Genomic DNA, 22,873 nt, shown 5'->3' with positions numbered 1-22,873 from the left:
ACACACACACACACACAGGATGCTCTGGAAAAAGAAACTGTGTCGTCTAGTAAAATTCCATCAGCATACACTCAAAACCCCCGTAAAAACCTTTTCAATCTATATGTTAATGCCACGAATTAAAATTTAATAACAAGAGATATTGAAAAGCAGCCTTGAATTATACAAAAATAAATCCTGAAAGATCAGGCCCTAAAATTAGAAATTCAGGGCGGCATCCGGTCTGCTGCTAAACCCTTGTAGGCTGGCAGATTAAATTTTTGATGAAAATCAAAATTACACTGCACACTGACGCAGGCGCAGCAAACCTGGCACTATTGTGATTTATGGATTCATTAAACCCGCGGGAGTTTCACCCCTCCCCTTTTCACTCAAAGAAATGAGATTTGCTTTGCTGAAAATTTGTATTTTCAGAAAAGCTACTCAGGCTCTGCTCTACCTTCAGAAAATGGTCAAGAAAAAAAAGCTTCTGTGTACATAACCACTGCACGTAAACAGGCCTATTTTCATTGCTGCGGCAATTGAACGCCCTTATGCATTATTCATGAAACCAATAAGGTTCATTTTTAAAAAGGAAGAGGCAGGAAAAATATGTGCAGAATGCACAGAATTTTTTTTTAATGCAGCAGCCCCAACCCCTTAAAAGCCATTCCCTGGAGACTAATTTAAGTGAAGCCGTTTTCAGACATTTTCAACATGCCACTAAGAAAATAGCAGAACATAAGATGCTCGCTATGTTTAAAAAGAATGCATGTTTGCTCCGACACATTTTAAACACAAATCATGCATCTGTAATTGTGCATTAACAAAAAAAAAAAAGAACTGGCATGACATCAAAGACAGAAACTGTTTGTGTAATACCGCTTACCCTTAATAGAAAACAAAACCTGCGTACTAAGTTAATGGCAATAAGAGCAGCAACTATGTTTCAAACACTGCAACCCACAGGCTGTGATATGATCCCTCACCATCTTGTGTTTATCAGTGCCTGGGGGAGACAAGTTTCACCTATCCATCCAAACTATTCGTTCCAAATATCCTCAGTGAAACAAAGCTTTTGTTCATTAAAGTACAGACAGACCAGCATTCCTCCTACCTTACTTAAAATGAGAACACTCCCAGAATGCAATTCCCATTAACCATCTCAGGGTTTAAGGTGTTCTTTTTGTCTCAACACTGCAGCATTATTCCTGAGAGCTTTCTTTCTAAAAGTTATTTATAAAGTTATAATGTATTACTCTGCCCTTCAGGTATTCTGCATATAAACATTCCCATCAGTCAAAGAGTGATCCAACCCTAAACTCATGACACTGGTTGCCTCTATTCACGTCTGTACCTTAACTGAAACTCCTGCATTTTGATTAGGCTTTCCAAGCAAAGGTCAGAATTTACACCCAGATTTTGAATACCAACCACACAATTTCCACCAGCTCTTTGAATTTATACAGATTTGAAGGTCAGCATTAAAATTACCCACAGCAAAATGGCCTCCGCAGTTTCCCTTACATTAAAATAAAAGCAAGCCATGCAAGATGGGAAACTGTTTGGCGTCTGCAGGATTAATATAAACAGTAGAGGCACTGGTTGTGATTGTTTTTCCTGCCCTCAAATTATGCTGACATGGGTCTTTTCTTCTTCCAGTGCTGTTCAGTTCACTTTGGATAGTTATTTTCCGCTTACACATTTCCAATCTCTAGAAATAAAAAAGTCCAAATTGTTCCATGTTTACCAAGTAGTGAATTATATATCTGTACACCCAGCATGACACACAAATACACACGATGCACAAACATGAACAAGCAAAATGAATGATAATTAACACTGTGCATGTTCTACTGAAAAAGGATTCAGGATGGTTTTAACAGATTGTTGTTTGTTTTCTTATCTCTATCTCCCAAGCACATTGAAATATACTGTTTCTTTATAAATGCTCAAACCTTCAAGTCCATAATATGCATCATGAATAAAAACCAAAACTGATTTTTTTTTTAATTAACTTGCACAATGCAGTTTTAAAAAAAAGGTCATTTTGCATTCATTAGCATGAAAAGCACAAGATCATTTTTTTCATTTTAATGTGAAGCAATCATTTCCGACTGGCGTCTACTCATTTCAAAAGCATTACAGCACGTCCCCATTAGCATAAAGTAACATTCAATATTTTAAAAAAAAACAAGTTTCAAAAACTAGTCTCATTACAATTTTTTAATTTCTCAAAATGACTGCCTACAGGTGGCGCCAATGACACACAGATTTAAAATCCTCTATCTTCCTTAAAAAGAAAATGTAATTCCACATGTATTTTGATATGACGCCACTTTGGTGGCTCTCCGAGGCTTTCAACAATGAACACCAAGCCGTCAAATAGAACCAGAAGTGAACGCTGACATTGTGTGAGTTTCAGAGGAGAGCAACTCCGGAGCTCTGCTCAAATTTGCTGGAAAATTCACAAAACATGGCTGCAGGAGGTTTTTGTGTTTCAGATTGTTCCTCCCCTCATCGTCCTTCATGTTGCCACTATCGTCTGGTCCCTTTTGCTCTATCTATCGGCACACACACACAGGTTTTTTTTTACCTAGGTGGTGTACATGCGAACTAACTAGGTGGCACAGACGACTAGTCAGCAGTTACACAGAAACTTCATTACAAAAATTCTGTGTTTAAAAAAAAAAAAAACATCAACAGATTAGGTCTATTTCGGCTGGCTTCAAAGCCCTGCACCTGGTTTAGTGGCAGGCAATAGTGCAAAAGAGGTCTGCTGGGTCTCGTCTATCAAGTACAATGTACTGAAACTTAATATCCGCAAGTGGAATTTCTCAAATTTAGGATTTCTAAATCAGAAAAAAGAAAACACAGTGGTGTGACATACCTCCAAAAACGATGCAGCTCATGCGAACCAGGCTCCCCCGCTCCAGAAATCTTCCCTCCCCGAGCAGAGGTGACTGCACAACGAACTGCTTCCTCCAAAAAAAAAATTGTGAATTAGTTACGAGAAATTCCAATTGTTAAAAAAAATTTCACCACGGGCTCTCTCTCTCTCTCTCTCTTTTTTTTTATTCCTCCGCGACACGCTACGTTACATTTTAGAAAGAGTAATGGCGTAATGAATCGTGAATTTGCCGAGGTTTACTCGGTCCGTGCAGGCTCTCTCCGTGTTCTGCCTTGCACAGGGGGGGTTTGTGTTGCGGTTCCTCCTGTGGAAATTTCGTCCGCCATATACAAGGGCAGATTCCGAAATTGCAGCGCCGGCCTGTATATTAGCCTACATGGGAAAAAAAGAAAGAAAAAGGAAAAAAGTCTGGGAAGAAGACAGGGAAAAAAAGGTTGGCCGACTATGAAGTTACACGGGGGGAAAAAAGCGACTGGAAATTACGCAGAGGAAAAAATTCACAGAGAGCATTATATTATATAGCCGGCTCTTACGACAGCTCCACACTGTTAAGACATGGAGGTGTTTTATGCTGATAATAGCTTCCGATTAGGTCGCTGTTTAAGCTTATTTGACGGTGTAATGAGAAAAAAAGTATGAGATTATTGTCCAAGTTTGACAGATGCTTTCCAAATGTTTTCCGTGTGGCTGATTTAGTTGGAAAGGGAAATAGCAGCCTTCTATTCAACACGTAAGTTTTCGAATTGTCCATTGTGCTCAATTAAAACACCAGGGTTTTACTTAAAAAAAGAGTGACAACAGATTCATTAAATCCACGGATGTCAGTGCTGTGGACTGCAGCAGTCTGTACATACAGTACAGTTTGTTTTAGGGTGACTTGTCGAGAGTAAGGTTTTGGTTGGCCAACAAATTTGGATTTCAAACCCATACTTTTACAGAATTAACAATGTTTTTTTCTTTTGAAATAGTTTTGTTTTGTTTCTAGACAAAAGTTTTTGTGCCAAAATGGTTAGAGAAGCAGGTTTAGGCTTGTCAACCAATAATATGTAGTGTTTCAAATTCATTTAGTGTACTAGGCTGTAAATATGGGTTGAATTCATTAGACTTGACAATAATCTAAAGGTACAGTAATACCAACAACAGCAATAATTATAAAGCAATATATTATGTACTATTATACAATCTTAAATACAATTTAGCACTCAACAAGCACAATTTAACAGTTTCCATGAGCACAGTAATATAATAAAAGAAATAAGGGCTAGTTTGTGCCTTTTCAAGTCTTTTATTCTCCTTTGAGTCCTTATTGGTTCAGTCATCTGCAAACCTCTCATATGGGAAGTTCAGTCACCTGGAGAATGAATAGATTCATTAATTTCAAAATTTCTGATTTAATCAATCATTAATTTATCCAGTTAATCAATTCATTAATTTGTAATAAATTAATCAGTGAGTTAGTAATTATGGATTGGAATTATTAGAAAGTAGAGAAAGTCCATAATGAATTGAAGCCACAGTAATTGACACCTAAATCTATTAATGATGTGTAATTCAGTATTGTTTCATTTCTTTCTACCAGCCTAGGAGGACTTTCTCTCTGTATGATTTATTTATAAATGTTTTTATTATTTTTACAATTTCACAATATATCACAGTGATTGTAATTATTTCTACACTAATGACATAAATAGCTTGGATTTTTTTGTATCCACACCTTGTTTTTGTAGTAGCATGCTGTATGCAAAAACCGCACCGTGAAGACCACTCCAAACAAATCTGTGACAAAGTTATTGAAAATTACTAATCAGGGGAATGGTACAAGGCACCAAATATCTCTCAGAGTACAGTAAAGTCGATCAAAAATATGGCATAACTGCAAATCCGCCTCCTTAAAAATGGAGTATCCCCACAAGGAGGGCACAGAGGGAGACCACTTAAAGGCCTGTTGGACTCTGAATGAGCTACAGGTGTCTGGGTTCTTCACCGAGTGGCAGAAAGAAATTCCTTTAATTTTTGAGAGAAAAAAAACTCATAATGTCAATTACAGCTAGGCTGAAGTTTTCCAGAGGGCACGCAGTAGACTTCAAAATATAGAGAAAATAATAAAATATTTTAAAAAAAGTATTTTTTTGGCATCATACTCATACTAAAGACTCTGCACATCAGCAGAAACACAGAATGTTATGAATCCTGTTGGAGGCAGCATCATGTTGATGCTTCTCTGCAGCAGGCCCTGGAGGGTTCGTGAGGGTAGAAGGGTCAAATAAATGCAGCAAAATGAGAAATCCTGGAGGAAAATTTGCTGCAGCAGCAACTTGGGAGTATTTTTTTTTTTTTTTTTTTCAAGACAACAACAACTCCAAACATATAGCCACAGCTATACAGGAATGGCTGAAAAACAACTATGTCTAGTCCAGTCAATAATTTGTGAAGGGACTCGCAGCTCTTGAACAACTTTACAGAGCTTGAGCAATTTTGCAAAGAAGAATGGGGGAAAGTGCAGTTTGTCCAGTGGTAAAGCTGATAAAGACCAATCTGACTAAAGGCTATTAGCGCTGTTAAAGGTGCCTCTGCTCAATTACATGAAAAATGTGGATATGTTCATTTACTATGTGTTTTATATTTGTAATAAAATCAATTTTTGGCTCTGACTTTTTTGTACTACACTTGTTTATTGTTGTTTTCTGTTATCAGTGTCAAAACTCCTATTATGCACTGTTTCAATGATTTATTGTTGTAAAACAACACAAAAAATATTGGCTGTGGAGGGGGGGCACTGCATCAACCATGATAATTAATTATCCTTTTCTCATGGGTGTAGCATGATTTATTTTACCTTTATTATCAAATTAAGCTGGGACGTTTTCTTTTTTCCTTTTTCTTTTCAATATGCAGATTATTGCACAGAAATATATGATTAAAAGGCTCCCACGGTTTCTTGTTTTTCAAGAATCCCTGAAACAATCTGTTACTCTCTGTTTTGACAACTGCTCAATAATGATATGATTAACCTTTTGCAATTGGAAAGCAATGAGATCACTGTTAATTTAATGAATCATTCCTTATATTAACAATATAATAGGCTAATGAGATCATCCATCCTGTCGTACTTAAAACTGGACTAATGATGAAACAGAGCAGAGGAAGTAGTGTACGTCCACTAATACTTATAAAGTGTTCATACATTTTCAAATGTACTTTCTTCTTGTTATCTGGATGGTATAGTTCAGTTACACAGGTGCACTTGGAAAGTTGGTGCTGGGGTGATTACTTGCATATCACATAAAACAAAGTGTTTATGATCTGCACCCAATGCCCTCTTCTGTTTTGATTTATACACTAAACCTCTCTCTCTCTCTCTATGTATTTATCACTTCTGTCCAGCAGAGAGCACCAACATACCAATAACTAGACACTTCCTTGGCTCTTATGTATGCAGTGGCCAGTGGGTAAGCTGCAGCTGTACATTAGAACCTGCTCACTTTTTGCTCTCTGTCTCCCTCTGCTGCTTGAACTTTGAAAAGGTCTGATCCATTTCATTAAGTTAAAGAGATTATTAAGTCTTTTCTGTTACCTCCCCAGGAATTAAAAACCTTCATGTACAGTATATTAAAATAATGATGGATGATAGAGGCTTTGTTTTAAGTTTATTTGTGGAGCACAATCTCGTAGAAAAGCAATTGTGATTTACAGAGTGAAAAAACAGTTGAAAGTTAGAACATACAGACAGCACTCACAAACACACACACACACACACAAGGTAAACTAAACAGAAAATGTCTTGGGTTTAATCTTTAAATAAGAAAATGGTTTAGGCACAAACCTTAGACCAGGCAGGCTGTTCCAGAAAAAGCACTGAATGCTCTGTTGCATGTTAAACTGGGCCCAAAATTAAAGTCAAGCACAGTCAGTCCTGTAATGAACAGGTAGCCAGTGGAGCTGTTCAGAGTGATGTGATGAAATGTTTTGGTCTGGTGAATGATAGCTCAACATTTGAGTTCCTGGTGATATTTTAAGCTGCGTTCTTAATCACTTGAAGTTACTTTAAGAGGTTCTTTTACACTGATGACAACAAAGGCACTAAATCCAGAGGTCTGATGAACAAGTGAGACAATAGTCTTAGGCTGAAGGATAATTCAGGCAATGAGGAATGAATGAGACAGTTCTTCACAGCAGCAGAGAACAAATTGAATCCACTGACTCACAGCACAGAAATTTGGGATAAAACCTAGCAACCATAGTGTCCTTAATATAACAAAACACACTCTATCTTTCCTCTCTCATTTTTCACAGCTCAAGGTTGGCCTGACCTTCTCTCAACCTACTTTTTGAAAAATATTCCTTCAAGTGGCAGAAGAACCAACAGGTGAGTAGAGCTGACAACAAGGATGCTATTTTTTCCCAGCGACCTACTTGGGCTCGAGAGCCGCCAGACCTTTTGCTGCATGCTCAAGAGCTCGGCATAAATTAGGAGACACTGCCCCTACACTAATGTTACCACAATGTAGGTCCTCCAACATTTGACAGAAATAACCTGAAAAAAGAGAACAAAAACTGTCACAGCTCTGTAATCAAATACAGTACTTCACTATGAAAGTTACATTTCAGTTTTTTTTGTGTAGTTAATGTGATTTCTATTCCAGTATACTCTCTCCATAGATACAGTCACTTGAAGCAAGACTGCAGCTTTTGAAAGGAGAAAGCACTCAACCTTCGATTACAAATGAAAACTAGAAATATACATCAAAACATGTACCAAGCAGTTGAAGACCTTGAAGAACATCAGGGTTTTCTTGAGTCCTTGAGACACAGCCTTGAAATGGAAATTACTTTTTGTGCACTAATTTACACACAAACTATGAAAACACACGAACCGCATAAGGGGAGGCCTGTTTACACATAAAGGACCGTGTTGAACACTAATGATACACAGACAAGAGAGTGTGGACATGCATGTACATACATTTTGTGTGTTGACATCCAATGCGCAAAACATAGCAGGTGGCCTCAGTTAAGCTATATCTGAATGGTGACAGTGTTTATTTATTCACCAGTTATACAGCTCTAGTTAGCATGATCAGTAAACAGAATGATGCAATATCTGTTGTCCCAGTTCATCCTTTACCTAATATGTATTGTTACAAGAAAACAGTAGTTGTTGGCTGACCACAGACAACTAAAAGTGGTATGAATCCTGGCTGTTGTTTGGTACGTTGCCACTGGTAATTGCAGGTTTTTATCAAAGGCCTCTTGTATCCATGTACAGTGTGTTATTTAGCATCAACAGAACCTGTTTAATTCTAATGTTGACTCCAAACCAAAAATAGACTCTTTTTTGTTTTTCTAAAGTGACTTAAAAACAAGCTGGTGTAGACTTTAGGCTAAAGGAACATTTAGATGTTTTGGAAAATATGCTTGTTTGCCACCTCACACAGCATTAGAGATTAGACGATGAACATACAGTATATTTCACTTAACTGTGTCCAGTATACAGACATAGAGTAGTTTTTAGATGTGTCTAGCTTGTCAAAATAAATAAACAATCAAAAATCGTCATCAGTGGATCGACTTTGCTCAGTTGTCATCAAGATGTCATGTTCAGCTAAGCTCAGCATGGAGATTGAAAGGGAAACGGGTAAGTGCAGACCAGGAACACACACCAAGAACAATAACTTTCGTTTAACTCACATCATGTTCGCGTTACACTGGTCATCACACAGACCACATTACATTGCTTTGGAGAATTCAGGTGAATTGCTTTGGTAAATTCTTAAATATCCATACATTTTGATATTACTTTGTCCTTTATTTTGCTTTTGACACATGTTTATTTTGAATAGGCCTGTGCCTCTAGAAATAAGCATATCACTACACTCTTAGGTGTAGAGTACTTTATAATGTTTTAATTATATTGAAAACTGAACTTTAATTGTGCTAACTCTTGATTGTGGGATTCGATGTGTTGATGAGATGTGTCTACAGGATCATACAATCAAAGAATCAAGATTATATAAAAATATACATCACACAAGTATTTTACACTCTTACCTGTATGCTGTTTACTTAAAACTTGCACTTGTGACTTTTTATCTGATTGTGCTAGTTGCTCCCTCGTTCAAGTTATACCCTTCTCATTAACGTAAACACATATCAAGAAGTACAGCTGTATTTGAAAGAAAGTTGTGCTTCTGTGTCTAAATGTGTAACTTTTAACCTGCTATACTCATGAGTAGCAATTTGCCTATTTTGAGACAAGTGATCATTTTCACTATTCAACCTCAGCCTGCAGGTAATCAAAGGCTCCTGGCTGTTTTGTTCCTTACATGATTGCAAACCATGACAAGAGCACATAGCGAAAAAAGCCCATAATTGCTTTAACGCGACCTCTACACTTACCTTGTGAGCACCTGATTAGGGAAAGAGAAGTGAGTAATGTAATTATAGTTATGACAGAGTAGTATGAACTGACTGAACCTCCTATGCTTTCATATGCATGAGAAGTCAAAGAAGAAGCTAAGAATAAAACGTACAATGATTGTGCAGTAAACCTCTGCTGCCCACAATGACAAAAAATGTATCTGATTACAGCAGTGCCCTTTTCCAAAGCTAATTATAGTCATCCACTTTCTGCACTTGGATGTTGTTTTTATGTTTGGTCACTGTAGAACCTAGACCAGAACCTAAAATCATCAAGGAGCTGAAAATATCAAAGACTGCATGCAATGTATTTATATTTTTCACTGAACTTGCCCAGAGTGGAAATCATCAAAAAGCATTTCAATGATCTGGTGACTTTAGTAAAATAAGTATGTAACTAAATAATTATAACTTATTTTATGTTTAAAACCCCTCTTTTTTGAATTAGGTAGTAGGTAATTCTAAACACTGAGGGTTTGTGTGGTCTTTCTAACATCGCCAATGAAAGCCACACATGCTTTGAATTCATGAGAATGACGTCATGTAAGTCTTACACTGAAATGATGAAGTTTGATTTTGAAAGTTTAGAAAGGCTCAAACACAACACATCTAATCTTCTCCTGTTCTCCACACTCATTTTCTTTGCAATGCATCCTTACCTTTGACTAACTGGCATTGATGAAGAAAGTTCACATTAACAGCTTTTTAAGTTGAAACAGTTCATCCTATAGTAGTGACCATATGGATAAAAACATGAGTCTACAGTCATGCCAGCAGCTCTGTGAGGCTGTACTTAAAGGACCAGTGTGTGGGATTTAGTGGCATCTAGAGGTGAAGTTGCAGATTGCAACTAACTGAACACAGCTCCTGTCTATATTTGACAACTTGTGACTGAGAATGGGCTGTTTTGGTTTGTCTGTTCTGGGCTACTGTAGAAACGTGGCAGTTCAGGAATCGATTATACACTAATGAAAACATATGAATATTATATCCATTTCTGCCAATAGAACCTCCTAAATGTTACACACTAGATCTTTAAGCACAGTGGTGCTTTGAGCTCATTGCTAATGTCAGCATGCTAACACGCTCATAATGACAATGCTAACAAGCTGTTCATCAGGTCTAAGGTTTACCATGTCCAATATCTTAGATAAGCGTTTTATTATGCTAACATTAGCTAATTATCACTAAACACAAAGTATAAGTGAGGCTGATGGGAATGTCATCCATTTTGCAGGTATCTGGTAATAAACCAAAGTATTGGACAAATTAAAAATTTTACCTGATGGTGGCGGTAGATGAAAAGTCAGAGGATCATCAAAGTTATACAAATCATCCTGAGGGGGATAAGAATGTCCGAACCAAATTTCACGACTTTTGACTAAACTTTTTTCACAGCAGTCATTTTGACATGAAATAGTAAGGGAAACATAGGTGTTACCAATGATACTCATTAAATTTCCATTCCATTTAGTGTACCAGAGCCTTTCCAGTGAGCCAACATGCCAAAAAGGTCTATTAGCTGTCAAGATATTTCACTCAAAACCACAAATGTCACACTCATGGTAGCACTAGAAAAGAAATCAGGGATCATCAAAGTCATTAGGGTTCATCCTCTGGGAACCATGGCAAAAAGGGGCAGATGGGACCAATATGGTTTAGAAATATACATTCCAGTTCCAATTGTTTTTAGGTATTAATTGTATGTTACTATTTCCTGTCAGACACACTCCCACTGAATTGTATTTTGGAATCTACTACTTAGTGTGTGAAATAAAAAAATATTTCTAGAGCTCCAAAAAACACGCTGCAGTTCACGCTAAGGCCAAGGTTAACAGCTCATTCCATTCATGTCTCCTCCAATTAGCAGTAAAACTTTATATAACCTCCAAAACCCTCTTCTTCATGAAAAGGGCCAGTTAACTTAAATGGCCTCTCAATCACCAAGTACCACTAAGTATTCATTAGTCTTGTTTCCAGAGATTTGATTTTGATTTTGTGTCTGCTCTGGTGGATAATTATTTTCTGAGGAGCCTTATTTGAACTACTTGATGAACATGTCAATTATCTTAAATTTACATTTAATACTTGTCATCTATCTTCTTCTCTTTAATGTCCCTTCTCGTATTTTTCACTCTTTCTCCGTAACTGCAATTGAGAGAACAGTTTCTTCTGGTTTTATCAGACTGCCTTATCACAGTGAGGAATATTTACCACTCCATCACTTTATCACTTGCACAATTGCTGCAACTTTCCACCTTCTGATTAACAAGAAAACAAGTGCATATTTGCCCTATTTGCTCTATATTCGCTTTATTTAAGAGTAAGTTTGAAGCATTTATTAAAGAATCTATTAGAGATCAAGAAAGCCAAGAATATTTCTTTTAAGTTTTGAGTGCTGGCATCTTTCTTTATGTAATGTTTTTTGCTATTGACAGTATCTTATCACAAAAGTGGTTCCAGCTCTATTTGCAACTCACTGTGAGTTCAAAGTTATAAATATGAAGCCAGGTCATCCTGTTCCATCCTCTTTCTGTCTTTTTATTCTCTTTTTCTTCCTCTGCTTTCTGTGGCAGAGACATTCTTTGGCCATTTGGCTTTCTTCCAGAACTGATACATCTTAACAGCTAAACCCCATTATTATGTCCCTCAGGTGAAAGTAAATAAAAATGAAAAATGAACCTTTCCAGACAAACACATTTGATCACCACTAGAGCTAGTGATTTAAAGCTGAAAAGGGTCCTCAGAAGACATAAAAACTACATTTCTGAAGTATCATGAACACTCATGTACAGTACATGACGCTCCCCACAAGTCGTTTCCCTGCTTCGCCCTGAACACTGTTGACTCTTGCGTCCACATTCTCAAGGGTTGCTAAGTTCATTACCAGCTAAATTAGGAAAGCACACAGATAAATTGAGTTTAGTGTATTGAAAACAGTGACAATGACCTAAATGAACCATCTGTCATAACTTGCCAGAGAACAAAACCAGGAAGCGATCCAAAATAGAGCGACATCTGATTACAAGGCACCCCAAGTATGAAGGAAAACAAAATGATTTTCCATCTGCAGCGGGAGGAATACATTTGCCAGATATTACAGATGGTGACAAAAAGTCACAAAAAGCACAGACAGCTTCTTCTCAAGTTGAGGACAAACACAACTGCACAATAGATGGCCCTTTGTTTGAATGTTATAAGTGAAAGTTACATGATTCAAGTTGCAGTATGTTTTGCGTAGTTCTGTGAACCTAGTATTTGAATATAAAACATTTCAGTGGTATCAAAACCACCAGATAGTTACACTATAGTCCCTCACTACATTTTACATCAATGTAAACACAACTGGTGGTTGTTTTAGGCAGACTGGTAGAGTTTGTACGTTTTGGTATCTTTTAGTATGCTTTGCATTTTCCCTTAACCAAGAGCAGGGATTATGACTGGCTGTCTGACCTCTGACCAGACATACAGAAATGTGGAGACAGCGGATGACAAACATATACCAACAGAAATACTACTGGTAAACTCCAAAAATTTAATAAAATAAAATTTTAAAAATGCTGTTAGCTGTTGCTAAAAGCTGTATATTGTGGCAGAATGCCTTTATCTATCCTCTACAGTTTATTTATAACTCGTCTATATCTCATAAGTTTATTTGAGTTACTTGCATTGTAGTTATTAGTTTATTCCACCTTGTATCTGAAAATGTAGTTATCCAGAAGTAACAGTTTATCCAGAGGTATGGGTTTTGAAGAGGCTAGCCATTTCCCTTAGATAAACAAGAGGAACTCGCACCCCATTTACACCTGGTATTAAAATATGTAAAATCCGATCCGGACACGTTATCCGGATAATAAACGATCTGATTTTAATTTTTAACAAAAAAATGTTGTGAGTTGTTGAGTTAGGGGTAACTTTATAAACTTTGTGAAATGCTGTCTACGCCAAATTCTTAATTATGTGTCCCCTCTTGTAATTTCAGCCAATGTAACAGGTTCTTCCTTTCTTTGTATAAAAAATATTGTGTCAGTTTGTCCTGGCGTTTAGGCTACTAAATAATATGCCTTGTTAACAGCAGATTAGCTGAAGAGATGAGTGCAACACACACCATCACAAACACAGTTATTCCTTACTGTATATCATTAATGTCCCACCTCAGTATTGTTTTTATTTTTCACGTAGTTCTGGTGAAGAACTGATCTTTCAGTGTTTTCATGGCCCCATCACTCATACTAAGTGGCTGATTGAGAAAACAGGTTTTCAGGACTTTCAAGGTACTTTATCCTGTGCAACAGTCTTGGCAGTAACAGTAACTCAAGCTTGTGTTGTTGTTATGTTCAAGGTTGCAATAAAATGTAAAAACATTTAGAGTGTCCAGTCTGAAGATATTAAGGAGGTGTTGCTAACATTTCCTAGTAATTTTGTTTGTATACCTTGATCTCTAAGTGCATTGGAATGTTTTGTCCTAAAATGTGATGCAGGATTAAGATTAGTCATATGCTTTCTCTTGGAAAAAGTGGGTTTGCGTCATCCAGGTGAGGGGAGAGAAGTTGCCCCAAGAGGAAGATTTCTGGTAATTGAGAGTGATATTCATAAATGAGGGTAAGACTGCAGATTGACTTCAGGTTAGAGGCATTGCCTGCAATAATGAAGGCATTTTATTGGATGAAGATGAGGACAGCTGAGCCATTAAGCTACAACACAGCCAATCTGCACCCTGATCTATCGTCAAAAGAGTTTCCATGAGATTATGTCCCAGGATGGCAGCCATGATCTATGTTTGGTCATGATTGGTCATCGGTTTCTTGACCTTGAGGAGCCGTCATTGTCAAGAACAGCCTCAAGTTTTAGTTTCTAATCAAATAAAAGCCAGTTATGTAAGTCTAACAGTATGCATATAGGTCAAGAGGAACCCCTCACATAAATAACTGGACTTAATAAATTAGGAAAGCTAGACTTCTCAAGGTATTCGTAAATTACATTTATCCATTAGGAATGTGCTCCTCTGAGACGCAAATATGGAGATACATGTGTGTGTGTTGGCTTGACCTGAGCACTGACATCATATAAATGAACAGTCTATAAATGGAACCTCATTAGCGGGCTGTTATAATAGAGGCAGGGCATCTCAAGGACCCTGGGGGCTTTAAATTCTGCCAGTGATGCCTTACTAAGAGACGTCTTATTGGCTCTTCCGCAAAAGAGTTCATGTCTGACTTTTTCCCTGGTATCACCTTTGAAAATGCTTTTGACAAAAAAAAAAATGTATTGATGGCTTGCGTGTTGACCTTGTCAAGGGACGGAAGGATTCTTTTACAGTGACTAAGTACACTCATTTTCCACTATTATTCAGAATATTTTGTGCATATAAACATAGTCACTGAGTCAATGTAATCTGTACTGAATAGCAGCCATTATGGCTAAACAGCAAATTAAATGTCCCTTTATTTCACAAGATTCTGTTCTGTCAATTGCTTAAACCTATAATAAAGCCACTTGGGGACATCAGATCCTTACTAGGTAATTTTTCTACTATATAATAACAGCTTCAGAATCATTTTGATGTTACGCTGACTGTGCCTGTTCTTGCACTATGTGACTTTGGGCTCCTTTATGGCAGTAGCCATAACATCATACACACACACACGTAATTGATTTTGGTGAAACTAGATCATATGTTATGGTGAAAATGTTTACTGATTTTCCCTCTGATGCCCTAACCCTACTCTGCCTCAACTTTCTTTGATTTACAGAAAAGGGGGGACAGAAAACATTAATTGCTAAAGTAAGTTACCCGCTTAGCTAGTTAGCACAGTCCTTGCTGCCTGGATGGGGGCTCAAAGCACCGGGGGAGTGTTGGGATATTTACACTGCTAGCAAAGGAGCTTTGCACCAGCCCGGGGGTGAAGGGGACCCAGTAGGGAATACTGATGGGGAACCGGGCTCAGCAGCCTCTGCAGACATGTCAGAGGAAGAGACTTAAGAAGACACAAAACCAGAAAAGTAAAAGTTGGATTAGCTTTTAGATGTTTGTGAAAGCTTTGTGAAATAAAATGCTGCAGACACACTGTGAGCTGGCCTTCTTGCTGTTGGACTAGTAAGTGATATTACCTGGCTTGCTCTGGTGTTGTTGCACTTCCTTGACGATTTTTGATCATAATCAATGTAATCATAACAAATGCACGAGTACAGCTGTTCATGTTTACAACAGTGGTATATATCATTTAATTTGGGCCTTTTACAATGAAGGTGAATAAATCATTTTAATGTGTACTGTTCCAGTCAAATCACAGTTGTCACCTTATCCATCCTTTTCTCTTCCTACCACCTTGGTGGCTCCTTTACCTTGTTACACGTTATGTAATGTTTGTTTCTTAAGCATACTTGTCCATCCACATTCACTGAGGGCTGTGTATTCAGCTCTTTGAAGCCACGGTTCTCGTGTGAAGAGCCTTTTTCTTTTTCCATATTCATCACCCTCTGTGTAATCTGCACTCAGGATCCTTGTGTGCAGCTTGGTTTCTCCTGAATGTAGCATGAAAAGCAACTAACTGGAGATAAATATGGCCGAAGGAAGACTAAAAAGGATTGCTAAATTAATCTTAATGTATAAGTAGGTGGAGGACATTTTACAGTTCTAGCTCTGGCCCGTGAAAGAAAAACATGGACTTTTTTCTGTACTTGCCTTTTGTTTCATTTCTCTTGTTTCAAATGTGTCTTATGACCCAACCGCTGCTATTTTGGGTGTGTTCTCCCTCTTGCTCTCCTTTCTGAGTATTACCTTTAGGTTGTCCTCTATCCTCTTCTGTGTTTCTCACATCAAAAAGGTATAAAAATTTCCACTTCCAATCTTATCCCTGTTCTCTACCCTCTCCCCGCCTCTGTCTGTCTCTCTTGTGAATGAAGAGTCAGTGACTGAGATTGAGAATGGGACTCTGCAGCCTCTTACAAAACACTGCAGCACTTGGTATTCATAGTGCTGTCCTACTTTCATCACTACCTGTACGTGCATGTATACACACACCCACACCAAATAGACTGATTCACAAATTGTTCAGTCCAAAATGAGTGATTCACATACGTAGGTTTGAACTGATTTTAGATTGTGGTAATAAATATATCCATTTGCACGCTTTGCAGCATCCAGTACTCCTGCTGATGTGGGGAGATTACATCAAACAGTAAGTTTGTGATGTTGACAACTGAGTTTCCACCACTGAGAGCAGAACTGAAATACACCTTAGCTGCTTTATATACTATATGGTTCACTGCCTAAGGTGGTCCTTATTGCTACGTAAAGCAGCTCTAGAGCTGTATAGCCAAGGTACTAATTAATATACTCATTAGGTGTTTCCTCACAATAAGGACACATAATAAATGGCCTTGATGTTGGTTACTGCTGCATTCAGGATAAAGGTTTTATTAATGCATAAGAGTGTTCTGTAAAGCACATACTTGAATATAGTGAATATACAGTATTTATTGTGTAATTGTACAGTTTTGTCATCCTCCATTTACAGACAGTTACCACAGTACACTGAGTAGGAGTCCAGCATAAATTAAAAAATAGAAATAAAAATGATAAATCCTTAAGATAAAAAAACATAAGAAAGAGAGACAGAACTATTACATCACAAACTTTAACAAACAAGGATGGAGTGTATGTGTGTTTGTGTGGGTGCAGTTAAATTTATTCCTCTTGAAAACTAATTCAGGGGCACATGTCACATGTGACGAGATAGGTCCATGAAATTATCAGTCCTGTACTGTAATGAACTCACTCTTTTGTTATCCATGTATTCCTGTTCTTTTCCTTCCTTCCTTCCTTCCTTCCTTCCTTCCTTCCTTCCTTCCTTCATTCATTTTGGGCACTGTGTCTGTCCCTTTTCTGTCATGCAGCAGAGAGGGAGTCACTTAAGTACATGCTCTAGTTGTGAGAAATTATATAATTGACCTACAGGTATGACGGGAATAGGTTGTGCTTTTCTTTTATTTTCTCGTTGTTCAGCCAGGGGTTTCCAGGCAAAGTAAATGCACCAGTGTATTTTGTGTCCCTAAAAGCTCCTCTTTTGCCCTACTAGAGCTGAAAAAAATGTTAAGAGAGACCATAATGGATAGTTCAGAAAAACAGAAAATTTAAAACTCAGTGTACTCTTTTCATAGTTTGCTACTATGAATATTCTTTCAGCTATTGGGAATGTAAATACACATCCATTTTAAGTGTGCAATTCACACTGAACTTGAGATTTAGTGTCACCACACTGGTGATTTCCCTAACAAAGATTTGCCCTTTAATGTTAAAAACAGCAAACAATAAGCTGCACGATGTTCTGCCTGCATATTTGTAGAGCATTAACGTGATGTCATTCATCCTTTTGTTTTGTTTTCATACTTGCAGCTAAAAATAGACATCAAATAACCCTAATGGATGAGTCCTCCTCTTGTGGCGTTGGGAGCTACAAATCCAGCTGTGTATACAGTCACGAAAACACACAAACACACACACACGTGTGAATGTGCACTTTTGTTTGTGCATCATTTCCAATCATAACGCTTTGCTGATGATTCCAGCGTTAAGGATTATACTAAACCAAACGTGAGCTCTAATCTGGATGAGTTTCCGTCAGCTTCTATTTCATTTTTGAGGCTTGAGTGGGAATGGAGCTCTATGATGACCTAGATGCTTTATACCAGGATTCCAGTCGTGAATGAATAAGATCCAGTTAAGAGTATTTCTAGATTTGACTAAATACTCTTCAGTGTTTCTTAGTCTAATGCACCATGCTCCTTTCTTCCACAAGTCGGGAAGTTTAAGTGCATTTATGTCTTCTAATAAAAATGAGCATTTATCCCTTTCCAGGATCTTGTCAGAAATCACCTTTAGTGCCGACTCAAACATGAGAAAAAAATGTCCATCGATTGTTAATGAAACATCCATCACTGGACCAAAAGTAGACAAAATGACTTAAATGTTCAAGAAAGTACATACTACTAAAACTCATCAGATACTAAAATTAACACTGGTAAAAGCAGACATCTGTATCATGGTGGCTTTCACAACCAGGCCATTGACCTTCTTTTGAAGGTAATAGACAACCTTTTGCTGAGGGAAGTCTTAACCTCATATTTCAGTCCTGGAAAAAGTAGGAGACAACCTCATGTGGCAAGACACACAAGATTGCATCCTCACAAAGTACCAGAATTAGACTTTTTCTGGGAAAATTTTTTTACCTCAGGACCATCATCCTCTGAGGGTGGACATGCTGAGTTATCCACCATAACAAGAAAAAAAACCCCTACTATATGTTTTCCCTTCCCTATGTCTCATTCCTCCTGAGAGTCAGGAGTGGCGTCATTCTGGTAGCCACGGTGTTTGGTCACACTCTCATGAAGCATTTACTGTAGGGGGGCATGGGAGTTACAGTGAAACATTTTACCTTCCCCCAGTGGGGTTTTTGTCTTCCATTCATAAAACCAATTTAAACAGCTACTTAAGCCATTTAGTCACAGCGTGACGCAAAGCATACGTCAAACTGAACTGATAGAGTTATGGGCATGAGCTTGATATAACAAGGGAAACGTGGCATGTTTGTGCATGCTGTGTAATTCAATAAAACACAAGACTTCACATTCCCTATTAACTTTCTGTATTGATTTATTCATATCTAGCTCTTAAATTTCTGTAAATAAACTCAATGCTCTCCTGAATTATACAGTTACAGTTATCTGTTTACATTATACCCATCTACTCATCCACACCACGCATTTACTAATTCACACCACTGATCTATTCATCCTTTGTTTGTAAGTGGGAGTTTGTTGGCTCACTCAGATGATTCGTCATAACAGTTCAACTGGAGAAAAAAAATCTGCTGATCCACTGATATTTAAAACAAATATGAGTAGAGGTGTCAGGGAATGACAGCTAATAAACTGTTGTTAAGTATTTGCACCTGGTATTTATTTGCTGTTTCCTGGCTCCTGAAGATGGTTTTAAAGAAAAAACAAAAGCTTGACACTAAAACAGTGCGTCTGTCTTTCTTTTGGATTAACTCAACTTTTCTCTTTTCTCAAATCAAGAATTGATTCTATAATATTTTTTTAATTTACAAGATCATTTGGCACAAGCTGCAACACCGCACACTGTAATATTTGAGTTGATAAATGTGAAGAGAAGGATGGACTTAAAGGAATGAATGTTAAAAATAAAAGACTACTGAGATATTTTAGGCTTGTGTGAGGCGTAAAGTATGAGGTGGCCTTCTTGGTAGAACCTCCGCTATAATTTCATTAGTTATTTTTAGTCTCAGACAGTTCAGCAGGTTGTTTTATCATCCTTTCCATGCTGATGAGAAGGAGGAAGATAGCCAGTCACAATATTATTGCAGGCTATTGGCATTTTGAGGGTTGTGTAGCTGAAATTAAATTGAAAACATTCGAACCGTGTCTTCTTGGAGTCTATCAGCACTGAACCTGCACCAACTGAAAGGCTGTGTTTTTTTAACATTTAAGGAAAGTAAAAAGGATATTAGAGAAAAATAGTTTATTTGAAGTCTGTCTCAGATATCAGATGTTTCCTTTCTTAGACATGTGGTTTCCTGCAAAGGTTTTGTGCCACTAAAAAGGTCTTGTTATCCCATCCCTTCATCTCCCAAATGTTTCCCAAAACTCCCTATAATCACTGCTTGATCTACGTCAGATGTGACTGCATGCCACAATTATGAATAAAATAGATATTGGCCATATTAAAAACTTTAAAAGCATTTGATCCCAAATTATTTCATGAATTTATAATTCAATACATTAACTTTGCCTTACTGAGAGTAAAAACATAGATATATTCCCTGATCCAACAACAAATAATGTCACCATTTTGCCTCTCTTACACTCTAATGATTGCTGTGACCATTTACTGCAGCAGCTTTACTACAGCACTATGTTTCAATCTGTTGATTTATGTTACAACCCACCAGTTGTTAAACCAGCAGGGAGTAAAATAAGGGATTATGTTGCCGGTCCTTGGTTCCTGTTTTCTAATTTTACATCAGAAAAAGGAGATGAGGAGTTTCCTGACTGCATCCTGAGGGATCAAGCCCTGGTTGCTAAGCGACTAATGGAAAGTCAGGGGCTAAAGGAATGGCAGGAGTGAGTCACTGACCAGGGAAAACTGAGTATGAGGGAGAGAAAGAGAAAATAACAAAGGGAAATGATACAAAATGATCTACCTCTACATCACTATGGAAAAAATAAGTATGATCACTCATTTTGGTTTGTCTTTTCATGTAAACATCTGTTTGCATGTGTGTACATGTGCAGCATATTACTCCATTAATCCTCATTCACAGACCATCCTTTACTGGCTCTTTGATTGACACAATTTTATTGATCACTGCTCCACAACAAAAATAACAAGTGGGATTTAAATTCAAGACACGACTTATGGATGGTCATCCTTCCAAGACACTGTGAAACATGACTATATTACTGTAACAAAGTCCCTCAGGAACTTTAATGACTGTATTTCCTTCTAGTGACACAAAGCTTGTGTGATTGTGCATCCACATTGTGTCTTTGATCATGTGTCATGGAACAGAGAAACGAGAAGGATGAGTAGGTTAGCAGCATTTATCATGCATCACTTGGCCCTCCCAGTGCTATTAATGCCCTACTGACGCCACTACAATGGGGCTGGAACTGCTTCATGGATAAAAAAAAGTATTGAACACCAACAAGTTTAGTGTCTAACTTGCACTTTCTAAAACATTTTCTCAAGATCAGATCACCAGGTCAAAATTCCCTATGACATTTTATCCCTTATTTTGGCTTGAGATTATACTATATGAGTTTATAAGAGTTTTTCAGATGGTGCATTTGGAAGAGTAATTAGTATAAATAATAATAATTGACATTCACTTTCCTTGTCAAGAGTTAGATGAGAAGCTTGATCTGTACGATAAATATGAAGCTAGTTTGCCAGTTAGCTTAGTTTGGCATAAAGACTGAAAACAGAGGGAAAAGCTAGCCTTTCCAAAGGTAAAAGAAAATAAATTGCCTACCAGCTCCTATACAGCTCTCTAACATGTTATATCTCGTTTGTTTAATCTATAAAAAAACTGAAATGTAAAAAGGACTTCTTGTGTTTTTTCAAGGAGTTACATGCTTTAATTGTACATGCTGGAACTAATTTATTTTTCTTGTCAACATCAGCACTCTAGGAAAATAACACCAATTGCAGCCCAACAGACTTTTACTGTAGTGATAACTTAGACTTATTAAACTCCAGTGTATAAGATTTCATAGTGAAGCTTGCATTGTTTATGAGTTGTATTGTACGTAATATGTAAGTCCAATAGAGATCTAGTGCATTTCGACCTTAAAAGTAGCAGAATACATTTCTGTCATTGACAGAACTAACTTCAGTTGTACAGATAGACACAATATAAAGCAGAACCCATTGATATAAATGTCTGCTCAACAGTGCTTCCACTAACAGAGTTAGTGATAGGTGTTTTTTTATTTTCCAGAATTGATCATTCACTTTGTTTGTGTTAAAGGAAAAACATGATTAATTCTTCTTATCTGTGTCCCAGAAATTGTGCACCACAACTTCATTTGTCACCTCACATTACGCCTGATGAACGTTTGTTCAAGTGTTTATTTCAAGCTTCTATCCAGAGTTGGTATATTTAGGTCCCACGTTCAGAACCTGGCAGTACAAGCTGACATTAACCGTTGTGGTATTAGGTAACACGTCTGTGGGCGAGGGGAGGACATGTGTTCCTGTTAGGTTTAGCATGATTAAGTGAATCTGCAATGAGGTCTTTCCTTGACATTTGCAATGAAAGAGAGAGAGGGTGTGTGTTAGAGAGCTGCGTTTGTGAGACAATCATCTATGTATCTTTCTCTGAATGCATAAGTACCACAGATAAGCTGAAATAAAATTGTTTCATCCAGTGACACACAAAAAGGTAATTATTAAAGATAGTTCTCTCACAAATAGACCAATCACACGCGTAAAGGTATACATATTAGTACAAGAATAGACATACATGCACAAACAAGATAAAAATATTGTTATTGCTAAAAAGATCCTTGACAAAAAATGTGTGTACACCACTGCCCTTTCTACAGTGTGAAGGAGCTGTGGCAGCTTGATTTATGTGTATAAATACACAGGCTCATAATGAGGCATTTCAGCAAACAAGCTAGCACTGTGCCATTTGCAAAGTAGCTTCACTGTGCCGTTAGAACAGAAGTCAATGAAAGAAAGTTCTATTCCAGGGGTTAAAACATGTAAAATATAGTCAGACACACAGACCAAGGTTTCTTTAAAGGACCAGTGTGTAGGATTGGCATCTTGCTGGTGAAGTTGCAGTTTGCAATCGACTGAATACCGCTCACCTTCCAAGCATTTAGGAGAAATTACTGTCACTTCAAAACTCACGAGGCCCTAGATAGTTTTTGTTTATCTGCTCTGGGCTACTGTAGAAACATGGCGGTTCAACATGGCGGACTCTGTAGAAAAGGACCTGCTCCCTTTGTAGCTAAAAATGTCTCATTCTTAGG

At 37.5% G+C, this 22,873-nt stretch overlaps 1 protein-coding gene across 1 annotated transcript in view; it reads right to left on the bottom strand.

The window, feature by feature from the left end:
• LOC118332210 (zinc finger protein 618-like) overlaps positions 1 to 3,340 on the bottom strand; it is a gene marked incomplete at its 3' end in the record, with an annotated part of 20,325 nt that extends 16,985 nt beyond the window's left edge. Inside the window, 1 exon segment of the mRNA XM_035667383.1 lies at positions 2,870 to 3,340.
• Positions 3,341 to 22,873: the final 19,533 nt, after the last annotated feature.

Source organism: Morone saxatilis, unplaced genomic scaffold (assembly GCF_004916995.1).
Source record: "Morone saxatilis isolate NCDOM2014 unplaced genomic scaffold, NCSU_SB_2.0 Contig21, whole genome shotgun sequence".
Taxonomy (NCBI): Eukaryota; Metazoa; Chordata; class Actinopteri; family Moronidae; genus Morone; species Morone saxatilis.
This window is presented reverse-complemented; position numbering and strand designations above follow the sequence as displayed.